Here is a 21,791-nt window from a genome sequence, read left to right on the forward strand (position 1 = left end):
TCTGCTCGAGTTAAATCCAGTCCGTCTCCAAGGATCCTGCCACCTCCATGGGGTCTGCTCCCAGGGGGCTGTTCCCTCTCCCACATCCCACTGGCCATGGTGGTCTCCTTGTCCCTCACTGTGGCTTCTACACCATTCTCCCTCCCTCTGTCCTGAACGCCCCACACTCACCCAATTCATGCTGTTGGACTTTGTTACCCTCCCTGCAACAGTTGCGGCTCACCCCCAGGTCACACCTCTCCTCAGTCATTGTCACCCCCTCAACACCACTCCTGATGGAATTCCTGGTGACTGTCATGGCCACAGGCTTGATCCTCCCAACAGCCTGGCCTCTGGGCTCCTGGGACCCCCTTTTCTCATAATCTTCCTCCACCTGATCTCAGTCACCCACTTCCAGGGCCAGGAGTGATTTCAAATCCCTAACAGCCAGCCTGGGAAGGGGTGGCACTGCACACAGGTGTGACCATGCAGGTGTGCACCAACCCTGCGTTCACCTTGCCCTGCGCCTCACCATCCATAGCCACTGAAGCACAGAGCTCCTGCTCAGTGGAAAGCACTCACCACCAGCCCCACCTTTCCAGCCCGGCGCTCTCATGCCCCAGCCCCCACCATCTCTTCCCCTTCATTCCAAACAAACACAGCAAGGTGGGTGGTGTTCTGAGCTTCACTGCTTTCTGACCACAGAGGAGTGAACCCGGCTCTGGCACGGGCACCCAGAATGGCGAATGTGAACTGTGGGCTGAGCCTCTTCACACGACGTGAAGACTTAGGAACTGCAGACGGCACTCTGTGGGATCCCCACAGAGGCTCCTACATAGGTGTGTGAGCTGCAGTGTAGACATTTAACACCATCTCAAGAGAGAAAACCAAGCCAGGTTTTCCAGTCCAGCCAGCATTTCCTCTGCTGTGCTCAGAGACAGGGGCTGCAGCCAGACACCCACCGTGGACAGAAGCTGGAGGGGAAAGAGACATCCCAGAAAAGTGGGGGCCAATCACAGGGGTGCCTCAAAAGTCACCCATGGTAAGTGTGCATCATTTTGCAAACTCTAAGATGCGATTTTCAAAGGAAAACAAGAGAGAACACATCAAAAGAGAAACCGGAACCAAATACGCCAATTCCCCAGAACAAATAGATGGTCAGGACCAAGCTGCCCAAGCATGAGTGGAATGAAACGATGCCATGGCAACCGCGCAAGCAGACGGCACCAAAGAGGAAGGGAGAAGGAAGAGGGGATCTCGTAAGCAAAAGCGAGGCAAACAGCCCAACCCAGACCGCATCAGCCAGAAACAGGTGGGGCCTCCCAGTGGCTTCACGCTGGAGAACAAACGGCTAAGGACATGAATTCCACAAAAGCAACACTCCCAGAGGTGAGAAGCCAGCAGAACGAGATATAAAGGGAGATTTGGAACCCGAGGAAAGAAATGTGGGACAGTCCATCCTTGTGGACCTAACAGACGAGAAGCAGCAAAAGACCTCACCTCCCTCACGGCTTTGCTCAAACATACCCTTCCCAGGGAGCCTTCCCGGCCACCCTCCCCAGCGCGGTTCATGCTCTTCACAGCCCTTGTGGACCTCTCACGTGCTGGATGTGCTGTTTATTTCACCAGTCCTCTCTCTATCCCCACCACTTCCAAGAGGGAGGCCTTCCCTGTCCTGCCATGCTTTTGCCCCAATACCATCTTTGCCTGGCACCTGGCCGGCACTTGATAAATACTTAGTGAAAGACTAAATGGACGACTAGACACTGATGAACGTGGAATTACTGGTATAGAGGAAAACCTTGAGAGAACCATAGTGATTGCAGTTGAAAAGACAGAGATAAAAGGGAATTTGAGAACAGTTCCTAGACTTGGGGAATGAGCACAACTCAAAGAAAATTGGCGTCCCTTATTCAGAGCCCCTGATACGTGCTGCAAATGACGCAGTAAATACAGCAGATGAGAGACAGGCTTGGAAAGGGAGGAGGCATTGGATCCAAAATTAGAGCGAGCACTCCACATTTCAGGAAAATCCGCTACAGTGCTCCACACAGATTTCTTAGCAAAGTTATGAATTTCAAGGAAAAATAATCCTTCCAGCATTTAGGATAAACGAGAAAATCGTTTGCAAGGAGAACTGCCTGCCTTAGGCTCTGCACAGCAACCTTTGCTTCCTAAGGCCATGAGGCACCAGGCTTTGAAGGAAAGAAAGCACGGCTTGCAAAATTATTCACTTCCGGGATGTCACTTACTGTATGGTAAATAAACTGAACTGATAGAACAAATTAGGGAGCACACACCCATGCACCCTTCTGGGAAAAAAATAAATAAGCCACAATAAAATCCAACCAGCTAAAGAACTGCTGAATGTCCAATGCATGTAAAGATACAACTCGTGGCTGGGCATGATGGCTCACGCCTGTAATCTCAACACTTTGGGAGGCTGAGGCGGGTGGAGCACTTGAGGCCAGGAGATCAAGACTAGCTTGGCCAACATGGCGAAACCTCATCTCTACTAAAAATACAAAAATTAGCCTGGCGTGGTGGCAGGCACCTGTAATCCCAGCTACTCAGGATTACAGTCATTGTCACCCCCTCAACACCACTCCTGATAGAATTCCTAGTGACCGTCATGGCCACAGGCTTGATCCTCCCAACAGCCTGGCCTCTGGGCTCCTGGGACCCTCTCTTCTCATAACCTTCCTCCACCTGATCTCAGCCACCCATTCCCAGGGCCAGGAGTGACTTCAAATCCCTAACAGCCAGCCTGGGAAGGAGGGCACTGCACACAGGTGTGACCATGCAGGTGTGCACCAACCCTGCGTTCAACAGACTCTCTTGAACCCAGGAGGCAGACGTTGTGGTGAGCTGAGATCGCACCACTGCACTCCAGCCTGGGCCACAGAGCAAGACTTTGTCTTTAAAAAACAAAAATGATACAACTAATAACAAAAAATTACAGGAATTGTGGTTACAAAAAATAGTGCGAATGTATTAGAGTAAGATATTGTAAAATGATGATAATGTAACTATAAAAACCATTAACTGAAGGGAGGGGTGAGGGGAGGGGAAGGAGGGCTCTGGATTCACATTCCCTCCAGGGAGCCTGCGGACCCCGTCTGAAATCAGCACAAGTCAGAGAGTAAATACTGACCATGATTTTCATCCTTTAATGTTCTTCAGAAGCTTTCTTAAAAAAAATTCATAGAGAGATCTTTGAAGAAATAGTTTACTTGAAGTTTCACAATTTCTTCAAATTCTTCTTCATTTTACTTGAATGCAAAAATTAAATAGAATATGTTCATTAATCATCTTTCTTTTTTTTTTTTTTTTTTTGTACATGGAGTTTTCCTCTTGTTGCCCAGGCTGGAGTGCAGTAGCACGATCTCAGCTCACTGCAACCTCTGCCTCCTGGGTTCAAGTGATTCTCCTGCCTCAGCCTCCCAAGCAACTGGGATTACAGGCACCCACCACCACGCCCGGCTAATTTTTGTATTTTTAGTAGAAATGGGGTTTCGCCATGTGGCCAGACTGGTCTCAAACTCCTGATTAATGATCTGCCTGCCTCAGCCTCCCAAAGTGCTGGGATTACAGGCGTGAGCCACAGTGCCTGGCCCATTAGTCATCTTTTATAGTGAGATAACATCTTCAAAAAAGTCTCCTTCTCTCCCTTCATTTGTCCAGAGTGATGCTCAAATGCTATCAGAGGTGGTTACTTCTGGAGAGCAGGATGTGGGTACTTTCTACACCTTCAGTATTGCTTTTTTCCTCCCTTATTTGTGTCCTGTTTGCTGAGTGTGGTGATCACTTGAGTGTCCAGTTCTCTCCCTGGGGCACATGATGGGGTCATGCACCTCCTGGTCCACTTGACACCAGGCGTGGCCGTGTGGCTTGCTTTGGCCTATGCACGTAGAAATGAGATGTGAGAAAATGAGAGCTGTCACTTCAGAGGAGAGGCTTTAAAGTCACTGATATGTGGGGCTGTTTGTTACTGCAACACAACCCACATTCTCCTGACTGATACAATGAGCATGGATCGCTTTATTGAAAACTGTAGAGTGTTTTGTTTTGTTTTGTTTTGTTTTCCAATGAGAAGGAGGAGAGAGAAGGAGGCAGAAAAGGAGGGAAGGAGGGAGGGAGAAAGAAAATTAGAAGCAAATATGCCAAAATGTTAATGTAATTAATTTTGTGAGGTGAAAACCTGCATCCTTGAGAGTCCTTTGAAGTTTTCATATTTCTTTTCATTAAACATTTATTTTCATGAAATGAAATCAACAGTAATAGCTCAAGAGGCCACTGCCACCTCAGCACAAAGTCCCCATGACAGATACCCAAGTCCATCTGCTGGACCAAGCCTGCCACGCTGACCACCAGCCATAGACCACTCGTGGCATCTGCAGACGCTTGATACAGTCCCAGAGGAGACCCTCAAGTTAGTGGAGAGGCCAGGCAGACCTCAGGCCAGACCTTCTGGGCCCTCCAGCCATGCAAGCACTGGCACCAAGCGTCTGCTCCGTCTTGCACAGTTAGCCGACCTCACAATGCAGGGGCTGCAGCCCCACTTGGCAAATGGGAAAGCTCACATCAGACTGGCCAACTTGTCCAAGGCTATATGGCAAGTAAGTGAGGTCAAATTCAAGCTCCAAGCTGGTCTCCAAGTCTCTCCATCCCTCATGACGGCAGCCAGCTTCTTGGGATGAATGTAAAGTGTCATGGCTCCAGGGCTGAGAGAGCTTCTGGGGCTGAGACAGCTTCCAGGCCAGGACCTGGGTGTATTCTGGGTGGTAAAAGGACCACCAGGTAGACCTTGGGGTTGGGCTGCCGAGGCCACCCTGTGAGTGTGGGCAGGGGCAGCACTGGCCCAGGGCTAAGGGGCTGCAGGCAAGGCAGCCGGCACCCTGTGGGACACCAGGCATGTCAAGAGGCCCCAAGGGAGGGAGGAAAGGGGCCGTTGTATGAAAGCTGGTCACGGAGCTCCTCTCCGGGGAGACGGCCAGGATGTGCCAACACCCCTTTTACCCGCGGCTGGTGAGAGTGTGGCTTTCCCAGAGGTCTGTTCCTAGAGGCTTCCGAGAGGGCCAAAGAGAAGACAACAGCTCGGACCACCGAGTGGGAGACAAGGGCTTTGAGAGAGGTGGATCGAGACCACACAGGGCCCCAGGCTGAGTCCCTTCGAGCTGAGGAATTCCTGGTGGTGAGAATTCCTGGACCAGCTCTAAGATCAGTGATGCCACACCAGGCTGGTGGAGGCAATTGTCCACTCCCTACTACCACATCCCCCTATCTAGAACCTTCTGCAGAGCCTGAGGCACACCATGACCTATGAGAGCGGATGCTTTAGGACAATCAAGGGCTGGAAGCAACTGGAAGTCACACTTGGGCCAAGGTAAGTGAAGATGGGAGAAGAAATCTCCAGGGCTGGGTTTGAGGAGCTGGTGAGGCGCCTCCGATGCTGGCATCCCAGCAAGAGGAGACCAGGAAAGTCAGGTGTCAGAAAGTCACCAGGAGGCGGGGCCACCAAATGAGACCCAGGCGAGGAGCTGGGACAACCACCCAGCCCGTCTCACCTCACTGCATGCTAACACGGTGGAGAAGAGAACACCCATAGCACAGATGAGGACACTGAGGCTCAGGGAGAAGCCAGATGTCCCCAGGGTCACCCAGCGCCAAGAGTGGGGCCCAGCCTGGACTTCTAGGCCTGGGGTGTGGTGGAAGGGTCCCAGGCATGGCTGTGACTGCGGGAGCCTCCCTCTGTCAGTGCCAATTCCCTCATCCACTTGAAGTCCTCCCGAGAGGACGCCCCACCTGGCCATGCAAGGAGGAAGCAGCAGAGACCTAAACAGTCATACCTCCCTCCCAGGCCTGCGGTAAGGATAAGTGAGGACCCATACCCGGACTGGAGCTGCTCACCCCCAACAGCGGGGCTGGCGTCCTTGTCTGCCCACAGCTGCCCGACTGCCTCCATGAACTGGGAGGCAAAAGACACCTCCTTCCACATCCTGCTGGGCTGTCCCGCCTGTGGTCACACTGCTGCCGGCCCAAGTCCTCGCAAGGCCCTGCCCCCCTCTGCAGCAGGCAGGCCCCCAGCTCAGTCCCCTGTCCTCACCCAGAGACTCTGAGACCCCAGCACCCCCTCCAGGCAACCAACCTCCAAATTGTGGCTGCAGCTCTTTGAGGCTGTATTTGCAGGCAACTTCAGAGCTAAAAATCTCAAGGCAGGTTAGAGGGGAGCAGGGGTGCCCCTCCTTTTCCATCCTGCTGTTATGGCCTCCCCGTGGCACCAGGAGGCCCTGCTCACTGCATCTGGGTGTGCAGATGGGAAGGAGACGCTGATACAGGGGCAGAAACAAAGCAGCAGGCAGTAGCCGGCACACGGGAAACAGTGGGGAGCAGGCGCCACCACGGGAGCCCCCTGCGGGCAGTGGCCACAGTGCTCCAGCTGGCAGAGACGCCCACCTGCTTTGGGTTGAGAGGTGCAGCTAATCCAAACCCTTGACTCTCAGATGGGGGTAGGGAGAGGCTGACGTTTATTGGCGTCCACTCAGACATCTCCGCCGACACCTGGTGCCCCACCTACCACTGCAGGGAGGGACCGAAGCCCGACTTTCCAGAGGGCATCGAGGCTCTGAAAACAGGGGATGGGGGGCTACCCCAGACGGTGAAGCCGGCAAGTCATAGAACAGGTTGGGGAGGATTCGGGGAGAGAATCCTGCCCCTGCCCCTTCCCCTGCGGGGTCTCCTGGTGCTTTTGTTATAAGCAGCACAAACCTCATGGCTTCATAAAGCCCAAATGTATTCGCTTCCAGTTCTGGAGGTGAGGAGTATAAAATCAGCTTCATGGGGTTAAAGGCGGGGTACCTGATGGCAGGGCTGGTTCCTCCTGGAGGCCGCAGGGGAGAATTCTTCGCCCTTTCCAGCTTCTAGAGGTACCTGCATCCCTCAGCTCCTGGCCCCACACTCCTCCAGCCTCTGCTTCCTCCTCTCTGACTCTGACCCTCCTGCCTCTCTCCTAGGAAGACCTACCTTTGTGATCACATTGGGCCCACCAGACAATCCAGGCCAATCTCTCCATCTTCAGGTCCTTGTCTGAATCCCACCTGCCAAGCCACTTTGACAATGGGAGGCAGCATAGCCATAGGTTTGGGGGTTAGGACAGCTGGATGTGGGGCATCATCCAGCTAATCACAGCTGTGGAGCCCAGGTGGGAAGGATAGCAAGAGCTGACCTCACGGGGAGACACAGGATCAGCATGCACACACCGTCAGCACCCCCACTCCCAACTCCACCAATGCAGGGCGTGGGGACACAACCAGGCTGCCCTGTGACCTGTGACCACTGGGAGACAGCTTGACCCTCACAGACGCTGACCCTGAAGGCACAGTGGGCCTGCCCACTGCAGCCAGAGGCCAATTTTCAGGTCTCTAAATTGGGGAGAGGACAGCGTGTGTCTCCCAGCTGTGTGGGGAGGACACAGAGGACAGCCCGGAGCAGGGCTCTGTTTCCTTCATGTACTGGGGCTGCTCTCAGAGACAGCCATGTGCAGAGAAGCAGAGATCAATAGCTCCCAGGTCCCCACTGATGTGGGGAGTCTTGACATTAGTAGCAAGCACTTGGGTATGATTTGGGGCAACTTCTCACTCAAATGCACTCTTCTAGAAGAACTTTTCATGCAGAGGCATGGCCGGGGCGGTTTTTTACACTGAGGTTCTGGGAGTTGTAATGGTATATTTAGGAATCACTTGACCATCACCCTGAGGTTTGACACCTCTCCCATGCCCCTGCCCTGCCCACACCTGGACACAGGGAACCCACCTCCACACTAGGGCCAGCCCAAGCTCCTGTTGGGAAGGGAACTTGCCTCCTCCCATGGCTGTCCCACCAAGACCAGCTCCATGCTAGGAGCCTCAGACCCACGGTTCCCCCACCCAGCAGAGCCGGTCAGCAGCCCGGAGCCAGCCCAGGCCTGAGCCCGCTCTCCTACAGGCTGGCCAGCCCCTCCACCATCCCTCAGGGGACACTGAACTCTCAGGCCCCCTCCTGTAGCAAAGCTTCCAACCTCCGGCATTTATGGAGAAAATGATTTCCTGATCAAATATTCATGGGCCTGCCAAGCTTAAAATAGGTTCCAAAGGAAGGAGGGCGATTTTTGTCCAGCACAAATGCTTGATGAGGTGACGTGAAACCATGGGGCTGGCTTCTCCATGCTGTCCCCCTGCCCGTCCCCCACACCACCAAAGGCCCCGAGACACTGAGCAGGGTAGGCCTCACAAGCATGTGAGCTGTGCAACTACCCCGGGCCTGTGCAGTGCTTAGCCCTCTGTGGTTTGTGAAAATTCTTTTTGTTCGTTTGTTTTGAGACAGGGTCTTGCTCTGTTGCCCAGGCTGGAGTGCAATGATGTGAAATTGGCTGACGGCAGCCTCAACCTCCTGGGCTCTAGCAATCCTCACACCTCAGCCTCTAGAGTGACTGGGACTACAGGCACACACCACCACCCCTGGCTAATTTTTGTATATTTTGTAGAGACGGCGGGTGGGGGGGTCTCCTTATGTTGCACAGGCTGGTCTTGAACTCCTGGCCTTAAGAGATCGGCCTGCCTCAGCCTCCAAAAGTGCTGGGATTACAGGAGTGAGCCACCGTGCCCAGCCTGTGACATTCCATAGCAAGAGGCCTGCACTTTCATGCCGACCGCACCCCATCAGTGATGCAGTGGTCCTGGCTGTCCGGGAGACACCTGCCCTCCAGACTCTGGGGACACAAATGCAGCCCTCTCAGACTGGGCACGAGGAAGGCGAGAACCGTAGTCTCCAATGTGCTATCACCTCATTTCATCCTTAACCAGCCCTTCGAGATCAAAACAACGTTCACAGAACAAAGGCCTTCATCCCTGTGTACTGGACACCCACTGTGCATGGCAGGCACCCAGGTCACCTTAAAGACCTCCAACAGCTTTGGAGTTGTGGGGATGGGGCATGTGGTGAGGGGACCACAGAGGCTGAAGACAGGGGCCAGGACCAGGCCAGCAACCATGGTGACAAGTAACCGGATTCTAGAGTGACAGGACCACTCTTTGTCGGTGGCTGCAGGCCCAGGATCCCTCTGCACTCCTCCGTTTCACATACCCTGTGTCCAGTTGATCAGAAAATACCATCAGGTCTACTTACAGATTTCTTTACAATCCAGTCACCTGTGGCTGGATGCGGTGGCTCACACCTGTAATCCCAGCTACTTGGGAGGCTTAGGCAGGAGAATCGCTCGAACCTGGGAGGCAGAGATTGCAGTGAGCCGAGATGGCACTATTGCACTCCACCCTGGGCAACAAGAGCAAAACTCCATTTCCAAACAAACAATCAAAAAATAATCCAGTCACTTGTCAACCATGTTCCCTGGCCTGGCCCAGGTCCCTGTCTTCAGTCTGGATTGTCCCCTGACCCCCGCCATCCCCAGTCTCTCTCCAGTCATGGCCCACAGTGTAGCCACATCTCAGGGGCCAACCACTCCCTCCTCACCTACTCAGAGTAAAGCCAAAGTTTGCAGGAGACCCTGACACCCCACTCCCTCCCGCCCCCTCCCGCCCGCTAGGCAGCCTCAAAGCTCCCTCCCTCACCTCCCCCTTGGGACTGACCTGGAGGGGAAGAGGCCGAATCACGGAGGACCTTATAGTCCCCACAAGGACATGGCTTTTTCCCGAACAATATGCAGCTGCCTGCATGGGACTCGGGCGTTAAAGGATGGCAGGTGCTGTGGCAGGGACCACATAGCAGGGGGTGCGGGACAGCAGGAAGACCTGTTGGGGATGTTGCAACAATCCAAGTAAGCCGTGAGGACGGCTCAGCCCAGGGCGAAGACTGTGCAGGCAGGAAGATGGGGCCCGATTCTGGTCGTATTTTACAGATGGATTTGCAGGTGGGTCACCTATGGATATTAGGGAGAGGAAGACATCAAGGACGACCCCCAGATTTTTGGTCTGAGCCACTGGAAGGTTGGAGCAGGTCTGGGGGAATGGCAGGGGTGGAGGGGGCCCTGGGAGTCCACCCCCGGACACCCAAATGGGGACATGGAGCTGGCAGTGATGTGTGAGTTTAGGAGTCAAGGGAGAGGTGTGGGCTGGAGATGGGTTCAAAGGCTGCCAAGTGCATGTGAGCCAGGCAGCTGGAGGGGCTCCCAGGGAGGAGTGACAGAACGGAGAGAAGGGACCTGAGGGCTGGGCCTGCGGGGCGTGACTGTGGTCAGAGGTCACGGAGATGGGAAAAGCAGCGGCAAGAACCAGCAGGCGAGGGCCAGAGCCAGGCAGTGAGTTGCGCAGGCTGGTGTTTTGCGATTCAAAGCCGGGGTTTGGGGAGGGAGGAGAATGATTCGGGAGAAGCAGCATGCAGTGAGGGGAAGCCTTGTCCCAGCTCCAGGCCCAGGAAAGGGGGCATGGAAGAGGAAAAGAGATCCCCTTGAGGGCTGCTACGCACGCAGGGTCTTTAGGGACAGTGCGTGAGAGATGAAGGAGAGAGTCAAGAGAAGAGGGTGAAAATCAAGAATTTTGCTGATAGGCCAAGCAAGGTGGCTCACGCCTGTAATCCCTGTACTTTGGGAGACCGAGGTGGTGGATCACCTGAGGTCAGGAGTTCCAGACCAGCCTGGCCAACATGGTGAAACCCTGTCTCTACTAAAAATACAAAAAAATTAGCTGCGCATGGTGGCATACACCTGTAATCCCAGCTCAGGAAGCTGAGGCAGGAGAATCACTTAAACCCAGGAGGCAGAGTTTGCAGTGAGCCGAGATCAAGCCACCGCACTCCAGCCTGGGCAACAAGAGGAAAATTCCATGTCAAAAGAAAAAAAAAAAAGAATTTTGCTGATAAAAAACACTTGCTGAACTAGTGAACGAGTGAATGAATGATGAACCACAAGTTTGGAGAATGAAATAACAGTATCCACCCCCACCCGGGCCAACCCCAGCCTTTCCCCATCCCCAGAGCCCCTCTGATGGAGCCCGGGCAGCCGTGCTGTCATTTAGGCTGTTTTTTCTGGTTGTTATCCCACGCAATTGCTTGCAGCTTCTCCTAGGAGACCACCAAATGATGACGCAAATGTCACCCTGCTCCGCGGCGGAAGCAATCACCGCGGCTGTTTGTGTGGATCTGCTCAGCCATCATTCTGCCCTCTGCCTAATGGAGCGGCCCCCTCACCAGGGTCATTTAACAGCCAGGCTGACATTTAAACGGCAGGCAGTTAGTGGCGAGGAAATGAGACTTGCGCCCCGTGCCTGACAGCTTCCCACTTGACACAGACGGGGTCACGCGTGAGCGCGCCCGTCATCTCTCCTTGCCAGAAGTTGGGACAGTGGGGGTAGGGGAGCTCCCAGCGGGGGGCACAGGAGGGTGCCTGGGAAGCTTCAGGCGGGTGATTGCGATTCCGTCACCGTCCGACATGAGCCCTTCTGCTGCTTCTCCCATGGAACAGCCTCCTGTTATTCTGAAACACACTCTTACATTTATTGTCTACTACGATCACAGAGGACAGCGTGGCCCTCTCCTTTCATCCCTTAGGGTGAATATCCCAGGGGCATTTGCAGGTCGTACCAGAGAGTCCTGGGATACTCACCCTTAGGGATGAAGGGAGAAGGAGGCTCATTCCCCTGTTCTGACCTGTACCGGCCCTGGCTTACTAACAGGAGTTTAGGAGTCAAGGGAGAGGTGTGGGCTGGAGATGGGTTCAAAGGCTGCCAAGTGCATGTGAGCCAGGCAGCTGGAGGGGCTCCCAGGGAGGAGTGACAGAACGGAGAGAAGGGACCTGAGGGCTGGGCCTGCGGGGCGTGACTGTGGTCAGAGGTCACGGAGATGGGAAAAGCAGCGGCAAGAACCAGCAGGCGAGGGCCAGAGCCAGGCAGTGAGTTGCGCAGGCTGGTGTTTTGCGATTCAAAGCCGGGGTTTGGGGAGGGAGGAGAATGATTCGGGAGAAGCAGCATGCAGTGAGGGGAAGCCTTGTCCCAGCTCCAGGCCCAGGAAAGGGGGCATGGAAGAGGAAAAGAGATCCCCTTGAGGGCTGCTACGCACGCAGGGTCTTTAGGGACAGTGCGTGAGAGATGAAGGAGAGAGTCAAGAGAAGAGGGTGAAAATCAAGAATTTTGCTGATAGGCCAAGCAAGGTGGCTCACGCCTGTAATCCCTGTACTTTGGGAGACCGAGGTGGTGGATCACCTGAGGTCAGGAGTTCCAGACCAGCCTGGCCAACATGGTGAAACCCTGTCTCTACTAAAAATACAAAAAAATTAGCTGCGCATGGTGGCATACACCTGTAATCCCAGCTCAGGAAGCTGAGGCAGGAGAATCACTTAAACCCAGGAGGCAGAGTTTGCAGTGAGCCGAGATCAAGCCACCGCACTCCAGCCTGGGCAACAAGAGGAAAATTCCATGTCAAAAGAAAAAAAAAAAAGAATTTTGCTGATAAAAAACACTTGCTGAACTAGTGAACGAGTGAATGAATGATGAACCACAAGTTTGGAGAATGAAATAACAGTATCCACCCCCACCCGGGCCAACCCCAGCCTTTCCCCATCCCCAGAGCCCCTCTGATGGAGCCCGGGCAGCCGTGCTGTCATTTAGGCTGTTTTTTCTGGTTGTTATCCCACGCAATTGCTTGCAGCTTCTCCTAGGAGACCACCAAATGATGACGCAAATGTCACCCTGCTCCGCGGCGGAAGCAATCACCGCGGCTGTTTGTGTGGATCTGCTCAGCCATCATTCTGCCCTCTGCCTAATGGAGCGGCCCCCTCACCAGGGTCATTTAACAGCCAGGCTGACATTTAAACGGCAGGCAGTTAGTGGCGAGGAAATGAGACTTGTGCCCCGTGCCTGACAGCTTCCCACTTGACACAGACGGGGTCACGCGTGAGCGCGCCCGTCATCTCTCCTTGCCAGAAGTTGGGACAGTGGGGGTAGGGGAGCTCCCAGCGGGGGGCACAGGAGGGTGCCTGGGAAGCTTCAGGCGGGTGATTGCGATTCCGTCACCGTCCGACATGAGCCCTTCTGCTGCTTCTCCCATGGAACAGCCTCCTGTTATTCTGAAACACACTCTTACATTTATTGTCTACTACGATCACAGAGGACAGCGTGGCCCTCTCCTTTCATCCCTTAGGGTGAATATCCCAGGGGCATTTGCAGGTCGTACCAGAGAGTCCTGGGATACTCACCCTTAGGGATGAAGGGAGAAGGAGGCTCATTCCCCTGTTCTGACCTGTACCGGCCCTGGCTTACTAACAGGTGGGGTTGCTGGCCCCGATTGTGGGAACGGCTCCCGTAACCCTGCAACCCGGCCGGCAGCTACTCGGACCAGCACAGCAAAACGACACCCTGAAAATCCGAGAGAACAAAGCTGATTGTTAGGCCCCATTAGCCCAGGACCCAGTGCACCTTCTCCACCGTCACACCCAGCAGAGGGGCACCAAATCCCACCCCTTCGACAGCATTGGCCAGCAAGACTCTGGCCAGCTTTGGTGGACAGTGAGCAGCACCTGGGACGGTGCCCACTGCAGGCCCATAGCGGTGGCCTCTGTGACTTTAGTGGGGTCACCAGCCACCACAGCAGCACAGGGCAGCCTTTGTCCCTTAGGACAAAGGCTGGGATGGCCACTTGGGCCACGCTTTTCCCCTGCTGGCTCTATCCGGTGAGAGGCTGGTACCGGGCGAGGCTGGGGACAAGCAGGGCCCCAAGAGCCAAAAGGCCAGACTGGGAGGGCACAGCCTCCTACCCAGGGAGCTCAGCCCAGCAACATGGGAGCAGCCCTGCACGGAGAGGAAGAAGGCCTGGCCCGGAGACACACAGGCAACTTGGGACAGGCCGGGACTGAGAGCACTCAGGAACGTGGGCGGCTGGGGAAGGGAGGGAGTGCGTGCTCAGGCAGGGGCAGGAGGCTGAGGGGTCGGATGAGGGAAGCACCAAATGTGTGCTCATTCAACCTTTACATCACCCCACTCCCCAGATGAGGAGACTGCGGTGGGAGTCAGGGGCTTGCCTGACTCAATGGCCCGGGACAGGTCTTAGTGGGTGCCCAGCTGCCCATTCCTGCCCATAGCCCACACATCTGCACACACCCTGCATTCCCAGCACTGGGTTCCTTCTGAAGTGGTCAGGAGTCATCTGTGCACCCCCGGGCCCCACTCCATCCCCCTCTGGGGTCATCAGAACAAGCAGGGGTGCTTTCCAAAGTAGGCTATGGGCTTCCACACCGCCAGGTCACACCAACCCGAAGGGGCCCTGATGAGGGTGTGGAGGCTGCCACCAGGAAGCCCCTCTGCATCAGCCCCCTGCCGTGAGAGCCTGACCAAGTCCTCTCACCTCTGGCAGCCTCAGTCCCCCACCTGTAGGACGGGGCCATTAGAGAATCTACCTCCAGGACATTGTGAGGACTGGATGAGCCAACGTCTGAGGCAGTGCATTGAGAAATGCCAGGTGCCGGGCAGATGTGGGGGATTGTTCCTAGGACTGGGCGGTTGCCATGGTGACGGGCACTCCGTGTTTAGCGGGTAAACATTCCCAACCCACTGGAGCAGCTGTTCCTGTCTCATCTGACATCTCGAAACAGGCACGGCCTCGGCACGGCAGTGACAGGAAGGTGGAAACAGTGTGTCTGGGTTGAGTGCAGGGCACCCCATCCGGGGGAGGCTCTTTAAGGCTCCTTCCTCCAGAGCACGCTGGAAAGTGGCCCTGCTGTTAGCTGCTGCCTAGAACCCTCCCCCGGGACCATAACTCACCCTGTTTAGTGCTGCTTAGACCCAGACACAATCCCTTCCCACATCTCCATCTCCACCTGGGACAGAATGTCTCCGCTGTGTCTCCCGGGGCCACAAGGTGACCCAGCCCCTGTCCCTCAGTGAGAGGAGCCCACCCATGCAGAGATTGAGGGAAGGAGGTCCTGACGATGCAGTGAGCTCAGAGCTGGGGGCAGACACCAAGTTCTCTAGGGCCCTGCATGGAAACTTCCAGATCCTTGGCAACTTCCAGCTGCCAAGAGGGAGAACTTAGGATCCTGCAACGTGTGTTCCCCTGCTCCCCACCCTGGATCATCACCCAACTTCCCTGCTGTAAAACAGGGATAATTCATGCTCTACAAAACTGCAGCACCAATGCGACCAAGACCACAGGCGTGAAAGGCACAGTGCCCGGCCCCAGTTCATGTCAACAAACTGTAGGCAGATGAAGGTGGTTTTTTGTGAATCCTGCGAGGCTGCTGGTGGAGGGGGAAGCATCACAAAGCCCATTTCGTAGACTTGGTAATTCATGTGTTCCAGATATGCCCACTGAGACCTTTCAGGTGGCAGGGCCTTCCAGGTAGGCCCTGAAGACTCAGCAACAAATGGCCAGCCCCACCCCACCAGGGGACAGAGGAAGCCTGGACAGACACACAGACCCAGTGTGCTTCACAAACGGACGCCAGAGGGACATTGGAGCACAGTGGACTGTGAGTATCTATTATAAGCCAAGCTCAGAGGAGCCGTTCTGCCTCTGTCATCAGAAGCCCTAAGACATCACCAAGAAAAAAAGAAAGAAAAAGAAGGAGATGAAGAGGCTGCTAAGAAAGGGAAGAGGAAGGAGGGGAGAAGAGGAGGAGGAAGGAGAGGACAAGAAAAGGCAGGTTCCCAGAACCTCCATATTTCCAAAGTGAGCTCATCTTTGGACCCATAGCCCAGCCATCTCCCTGGGGAGGCAGCATCGGGAGCTGAGAAGCCAGAGAGAGGGTTCCCTGAGCACTGGGGACACTCAGGCATTTCCCCCACCCCTGGCCATGGGGGAGGTGAGGGAGTCCTTTGCCTTGACCTTAGCCTGGTGAGAAGGCACGATGCGTTCCCCACAGTTTGGGGGGCACAGCAGGTGCAAAGACCCTAGGGTGGTGCTTTACCCGCCCGGGGAACAGTGAGTCCTGGGGTGGAGTCAGTGGGGTGGGGAGGCCCTGGGGAGGGTGACGAGGCCAGGAGACGTAGCTCAGGCCCTGAGGCCCCCAAAGACCACAGTGAAGATTTGAGGAGCAGCTGGAGAGGGCAGAGGCCATGTGGCAGGGCCTGCTGTGTACCCCAACAGGCCACTCTGAGCGCTGAGTGGAGGAGACAGCCGGGGTTAAGGGTGGCAACAGGGCCCCTGCAGTGAACACGGTGTGGCCACACAGAGGCTGAGCACTGGCTCCCCTGGGGTACTCAGAAGCCAGGACCCATGGGACTGGTTGAGAGCTGAGGACCCTGAGGCCCAGGGAGGGGACATGGCCTCCCTCCAGCCCTGGGCACTCTTTTCCAGATGAGTGGGACCCAGGTTACAAACCCTGGCAGAGACAGGACGCCTCTGCCAGCCTATTTGCAAATTGTGTTTTAATTAGTTGAAAATGATCAGCTCTGTAGCTTCAAAACCTCGAAGACTTTGATTCCCGCCTCTCGTGGAAAAACACCAAGTGGCTGTGAGTTAGAGCAGGAAGGGGGAGGGAAGCTGGGTTCCAGGGGTGCCCAGGCCCGGGCAGCTCCAGAACTCAGGGCTCCCCTTGGCTAGAGAGCCTCCAGCTCTCCCAGTCCCTGGCCTAAGGGGGTCAGAACCTGGTGGGACTTTTGTGCAGGCTGAATAGGGGGAGTCCCACCAACGCAGCAGGTGATGGAGTCTCACTTTGTCACACAGGCTGGGGTGCAGTGGTATGATCTCGGCTCACTGCAACCTCCGCCTCCCGGGTTCAAACGATTCTCCTGCCTCAGCCTCCTGAGCAGCTGGGATTACAGGCACATGCCACCACACCTGGCTAATTTTTTTTGTATTTTTACCCAGGTTTCACCATGTTAGCCAGGATGGTCTTGATCTGCTGACCTCAAGTGATCTGCTCACCTCGGCTTCCCAAAATGCTGGGATTAGGATTACAGGCGTGAGCCACCATGCCTGGCCAGCAGGTGTTCTTTTGTTTTTTGTTTTTTGTTTTTTTGTGTTTTTTTGGTTTTTTGTTTTTTTGTTTCTTACCACAGGTGCTCACTGAATGTCTCCTTCACGCCAAGGACTGTCCCAGAGTGTTGATGAGGAAAGCCACACCCAGCCCTGGCCTTGCGGAGCTTGTAACTCAGTGCAGGGGACAGACAGAGGAACACGCAAATGTCACACAGAATCCGCACCATCGTGAGTCCCACAAGGACAGTAGGTGCCTCCAGGAAAGCAACCTTGACAGAGCAGTCACAGGGGGCTGTCTGAGGAAGAGCGCTCTCAGCTGAGACCTGAAGGCTCAGAAGAACCGGCGTGTGCAGAGAAAAAGCCGCAGCAGCCGGCAGTCACACGAGTGGGCCAGAGCATCGGCAGAGCCGGGCCACACAGGTCAACCCTTCATTTCCAAAGGGCATCCCCACCCGCCTTCTCATGTGATCCTGTGGGGAAATGTGTTTTTAATCCCCATTTTACAGATAAGAAAAGTCGAGGCTCTGGGAGGTGGAATGACCCCCATAAGTCTCAGCACCGGACCCACTCCCAGGACGGTGTCCCTCTCCGTGAAACCAGCCCACCCTCTCCAGGAGCCCCCAGACTTAGCCCAGAAGAGAGTTTCTCCTCCTCCCCCTTGGCCACTTGGAGAAGCACCAGCCCAGCCAAGCCATGGCTGGAACAAGGACTAGAACGTCTGGCCACCTCCTCTCTCTGGGGCAACTGCGGCAGCCCCTGGCCAGCCTCCCTGCATCTTCTCAACCCTGACCCAAGGCAATGGGGAGGTCTTCTCCAAACAGAAGCGCTGCTGGCAACAGAATTGAGCTGAGCAGGGAAGACATGGCCCCATCTCTGCACTCACACGCTGGGGGAACTTGGCCAAATTGTGTCCCCAGTTTCCTATGCTAGGTAACAAACTACCACAAACTTCACAGCTTCACACAACCCTCGTGAGCTGGCAGCTGTGCAGGTTGTAAGTCCAGCCTCAGCATGACTGCGTCTCTACCCAGGGTCTCAACAAGGCTAAAATGGGCCAGGCGCAGTGACTCATGCTTGGAATCCTAGCACTTTGGGAGGCTGAGGTGGGAGGCTCACTTGAGCTCAGGAGTTCAAGACCTGCCTTGAACTTGCAATATAGCAAGACCCTGCCTCTACAAAAAATAAAAATTATCCAGGCATGATGGTACATGCCTGTGGTCCCAGCTACTCTGGAAGCTGAGGTGGGAGGATGGCTTAAGCCCAGGTGGGAGGATGGCTTAAGCCCAGGAGGTAGAGGCTGCAGTCAGCTCTGATTGCACCGCTGTACTCCAGCCTGGGCAACAGAGCCAGACCCTGTTTCTAAAAAATAAATAAATAATAAAAATAAATAAAATACGCCAGACGTGGTGGCTCATGCCTGTAGTCCCAGCACTTTGGGAAGCTGAGGCGGGTGGATCACGAAGTCAGAAGATCGAGACCATCCTGGCTAACACGGTGAAATCCCATCTCTAATAAAAATACAAAAAATTAGCCGTAGTGGTGGGCACCAGCAGTCCCAGTTACTCAGGAGGCTGAGGCAGGAGAATAGCTTGAACCTGGGAGGCAGAGGTTGCAGTGAGCCGAGATCTCACCATTGCATTCCACATTGGGCAACAGAGTAAGACTCCATCTCAAAAAAATAACAATAATTAAAATAAAAGAGTGATAATGATGATGATGATGATGATGATGATAACAATAAGCAAAGGCTAAAATCAAGGTGTCTTCCTGCTGTGTTCTCATCTGGAGGTCAGAAGCCTGTTCTAGCCCCAACTGCATGTGGCAGAATCCAGGTCCTCCAGGTGTGGAACTGAGTCCCTGTGTTCTTGCTGGTCAGAGCCTCCCTTGGTTGCTAAAGGTGCCAACACTCTTTGCCGTGTGACCCCTCCATCTTCAAAGCCAGCCTTGGAGAAGCTCTGACATGTCAAATCCTCCCACACTTTGAATCTCTCCCGCCACGAGAGCCCAGTCCCTTCACAGTCTCACCTGATCAGGCCAGGCCCACCAAGGCCATCACCACCTTTTTTTTTGAGACAGGATCTCAGTCTGTCACACAGGCTGAGTGCACTGGTGCAGTCATGGCTCACTGCAGCCTCGGCTTTCTGGACTCAAGCAATCCTCCCGCCTCGGCCTCCCAGTGTTGGGACTCCAGGCATGCACCACCACCCTGCCTAATCATCCTCTCTCTTAAGGACAACTGATTGGGGTCTTAACTACATCTGCAAAAGCCCTTCACAGCAGCACCTAGATTCATATCTGACTGAGTAACTGGGAGGAGGATGTATCCATCGGGGCAGAAATGTGGAGGACATGTCAGCATTCCACCCAGCACATCCCCCTTTGAGGGGACACTAAACCCTCAAGATCTGTCCTCCTTCTGCCCTCCTTCCCAACCTGCTTTGCAAATACGAAAAAGCCAGATGCAAGCACCCACAGTCAGTGAATGACACCCCCACACACACATCACTTTGTGTCTCTATGGAACTCCCCTCATTTCTTTTGAGGGCTGGGAGAAAATAAGTCCCAAGACTTAGAACCCTCCAGAGCTCTCAGCGGCCACGAAGCTCCAGACCAGCTGGAAATGGTCTCTCCCACTTCAGCGTATGCTCAGGCCCTTGGAGCAATTGTTACATAGTCCAAGCAGAACCTTCTTTAAGGACTAATTTTTTATTATTATTATTTTTGAGACTGAGTCTTGCTCTGTTTCCCAGGCTGGAGCACAGTGGTGCTAACATGGCTACTGCAGCCTTGACCTCCCAGATTCAAACGATCCTCCCACCTCAGCCTCCTGAGTAGCTGAAACTACAGGAGCCACCACCATACCCGGCTAATTTTTTATTTTTTGTAGAGACGGGGTTTCACCATGTTGCCCAGGCTGGTCTCAAACTCCTGGGATCAAGTGATTGTCCCACCTTGGCCTCCCAAAGTGATGGGATTACAAGCATGAGCCACCACGCCTGGCCAGTATTTTTAAATTATGATATATGGGCGGGCGCGGTGGCTCACACCGTAATCTCAGCACTTTGGGAGGCCGAGGCGGGCAGATCACTTGAGGTCAGGAGCTTCAGACCAGCCTGGCCAACATGGTGACACCCAGTCTCTACTAAAAATACAAAAATTAGCCAGGCATGGTGGCGTATGCCTGTAGTCCCAGCTACTCAGGAGGCTGAGGCAGGAGAATAGCGTGAACCCGGGAGGCGGAGGTTGCAGTAAGCCGAGATCTTGCCATTGCATTCCACATTGGGCAACAGAGTGAGACTCTATCTTTAAAATAAATTTAAAAAAAAGAGTTTGCTCAGGCTGCCATAACAAAGTACCACAGGCTGGGACTTAAGCAACAGAGATTGATTTCCTTACACCGAGATCAAGGTGTCAGCAGTGTTGGTTTCCCCTGTGGCCTCTCTCCTCGGCTTGTAGATGCCACCTTCTCCCTATGTCCTCACATGGTTGTCCCACACTAATATGTCTGTGTCCTAATCCAGTAGGACTGGTGTCCCTATCACCTTCTCTTCTAATAGGGACACCAGTCCTGTTGGATGAGGGCCTGCCCCAGTGACCCCATTTAACTTTAATCGCCTCTTTAAAGACCTTCTCTCCAAATGCAGTCACGCTCTGAGGGCCTGAGGATGATGACTTCAGCATAGAGTTGGTGGGGCCTGGGGACACGGTTCAGCCCATGGCACACAACTCCTCATTGTTCCAGAAATCTCTAACGTGCATACGAATGTTCAATTCTTATGACCACTGGCTCTCCAACAGTCGCAACCAAGGGACCTCCCGAGCAGGCCACAGACGCAGAACGGTTCCGTTCCAAACAGGCCAGCACAGAAGGCTAAGGATCCTCCTTTTACAAGGAGGGAAAAAATGGTTTTTTGTCATTCGCACATAAGGATAACTCACAGACTCAGTTTCACAACTTTAACCGTGAGTCACAAGTTAGCACAGGACACAAAAACCCACTGGACGGCTGCAGCAGCTCCAGAAACGCGGAGCTCCGCGAGCCCCGGAGACCTCCAGGGGCTGCTCTCTGCTCTGGCCGCGCAAGATGCATATCGGGAGTGATTTTCACTCATTGGAATTGCAAAAAGATCAACAGAGAGGACCCTGCCCGCAATGGAAAAGACACACAATATGCACACGCAGTGAGGATGAGACCCAGGGGCCCTCCCAAGCCCACGGGCAGGAGCCGACCAAACCAGAATCTTGGAACCCATGATGAAACGGTGGGTGCTGCCAGTGCTGCCAGTGCTGACGACAGCAGGACCCTCAAGGCAAACAGACCCACACAGGCAAAAAACGAACAGAGAGGCCCAGATTCCCTGTGTCTGCCACCCAGCAGGGAGCCCGGGGGACCACCGAAGCCGCTTCCCCCAGAAATACAGCAGCCGGGCTCCAATCAGCGGCACGTGTCAGAAACCACACACATACACACACACACACGGTACATGCCACATATCACACACATGCACCACACACATCATACACACACCACACATATCACATACCACACACGTCACACACATACACCACACACACCATCCACCACACACATCACATGGCACACAGCACACACCCCATACACACATACACCACACACCACAGGCCACACACCACATATCACACACATACACCACACACCATACACCACACATTACACGCACATGCACCACACACACACTCCACACACATACCATGTAGCACACATATACCATACACACATCTCATGCCACACACCACACACCACGTGCCACACATCACATGTCACACACACACCATGTACCACATACATCATACACCACACACACACCACACACCACGCATACATCATGCACATCAAACACACACACCACATACCACAGATAACACACACACAC

This window comes from Mandrillus leucophaeus, unplaced genomic scaffold, assembly GCF_000951045.1.
Source record: "Mandrillus leucophaeus isolate KB7577 unplaced genomic scaffold, Mleu.le_1.0 Scaffold26, whole genome shotgun sequence".
In the NCBI taxonomy this organism is placed as follows: Eukaryota; Metazoa; Chordata; class Mammalia; order Primates; family Cercopithecidae; genus Mandrillus; species Mandrillus leucophaeus.